Source organism: Limulus polyphemus, unplaced genomic scaffold (genome assembly GCF_000517525.1).
Source record: "Limulus polyphemus unplaced genomic scaffold, Limulus_polyphemus-2.1.2 Scaffold2620, whole genome shotgun sequence".
NCBI lineage: Eukaryota > Metazoa > Arthropoda > Merostomata > Xiphosura > Limulidae > Limulus > Limulus polyphemus.
In genome coordinates, this window is record NW_013668230.1 from 128394 (window position 1) to 130467 (window position 2074).

The 2074-nt window shown below is 34.5% G+C and overlaps 1 protein-coding gene across 4 annotated transcripts in view; it reads left to right on the forward strand.

The window, feature by feature from the left end:
* The window catches only part of LOC106467456 (solute carrier organic anion transporter family member 3A1-like), a 159373-nt gene that overhangs the window by 124623 nt on the left and 32676 nt on the right, over nt 1–2074 (forward strand). The gene's annotated exons all lie outside the window — the stretch shown is intronic.

The following is a 2074-nucleotide window of genomic DNA, read 5'->3' on the forward strand; positions in this document are numbered from 1 at the left end:
TTTCTCACTAATTTCATCAGTATCATTTGGTGGTCTGTAACAAATTCCCACTAAAAGCGTTTTCCCTTTATAAAAACCCAAATGGATTCAATCTCTTTGCTACTATCTTCGATATACTCAACTTCAACAGGATGTAACACATTTTACATATAAAGCCACTCCTCCCCCCCCTCTTTAATGCACTATCCCTATTAAATAGCATGTAACCCTGTATTTAAAACAAAATTCTGTCATCAAAATCATCTATGTTTAACCATGTTTCAGTTATTCCCATTATATCAAGATCCTCCATTCCTACCAGTGTTCTAAAGTCATCTATTTTATATCTTATACTTTTAGCATTACAATAGTAACAATTAAGCCTATCCTTATAACTACTTCTATACTCATTTCCTATGCTAAACTTTTCTCTGCCTCTTATTCTTTTTGCATTCAGTTTTTCTGGCCCTCACCACTGTCTATTCCTAGTTGAAAATTTCCCTTACAGCTGAGTTAATAGCCTTAGCAAACAAACCAGACCCTACTCTATTTAAATGTAAACCATCCATTGCAAAAAGCTTCCTTCTCCCACTGAACTGATCCCAAAAGTTCAACTAGCCAATTTGCTCATCCTAACATCCTAACATACATACTAACCTAAGCCTAGCATTTAGCCCTAATGACCTACTTATATCTTCATCCCCACATTTAATTCACAGGCAGTATCCCTGACAAAATTAAGTTATAGCCGTTTTTTAAGGTGCCTTTATCAACTCCTTATACTTATTAATTAGCTCCTCTGATCTACCATTCCTTACATCATTAGCCCTACATGCACTACAAAAACTGCATCTCTGCTAGCCCTCTTTGTTAATGTTATACCTTTTGCTCTGTTAGTTATATCCTCCACCTGTTCCCCTAGGTAGCATAATCTGATTATTTTCTCTCTATTTATCCCACAGACTGTTCTATCCACATGCCTTATCAAGGAATCACCTATAACTATAACCTCCTTATCATCCACATCCTTCTCTGACCCTCCAATAGTTCCCCATCTGCAGAAGCCAAGGGCTGGAATTTGTTGCTCAACAGAATAGGCTCATTATAAAGTCATTGTTAGCTGATGTATCTTTTGAGTGTAAAAGTTTATGCTCCTCCTGAAATCCTGCTACCATTTCCCACAATCTGCACTTCTCTTTATCCATTGCATCAACTTTAATCATGATTGCCTCTAACTTTTCCTCCAACCTACAAACTCTACGTAAAAATTGTATATCTTCATTACTAGCTTCCTTAAAAGTACATTCCTAGTCCCGAGTTCCCAAATAAAACCCACTCCTTGCACCTAACAAATTGAGAACGTTTAACTCCTACATCAGTCTTAACTATTGTATTTATACTGTTATAGCCTGAAAGTGAAAATAGTACTCACTATCAAATACCAGTAGCTTATTGTTAACACTGTTACTGTTAAGCCTAACGTTTAAGAACCAATTATATAATTTTTTATCACTACTTTGTCTTCACACTAAAGTAATAAAGCTTATCTTTAATTATATGGAACTTGGTTTATTAGATCAATATACGTTTACTAATAAAACGTATTTACTTTAGCCTGATTTATATTATAACCTACCTATACGTGTAAAGTATAAGCTGAATTTAAACTAATGGTTCTAAGTTCAAATATACACACTAATTCTAGAACACTAAGAAACAATAAACTAATTTTTAGTTTGTATTTATAAATATACCTAAGCCTGAAGTACCGTTAAACGTACAAAGCGTATTTTAAGTTAAAATACTGTTACGTCTCTGGTCGTTTGTTAATTTTCTGTAAAAATTCTTTCCGAGAAACTTCAGCGATACAAATCCTTTCTTAAATAAAACTACTTTATTCTTTCTCAATTCAATTTTGCAATACACTTAATTTCCACAGTCACTTTAACTTCAACACACGCTATAATTCACCACGTTTCACGCATTTTACTACCGCGCTTGACTCAATTGACCGTCTCTGTCTCTGCCTGTCTGCAATTCTATTCTGATTAATTGTCTGGGGCACTTATATACAAGAATAGAGGGCGCCTAGCAA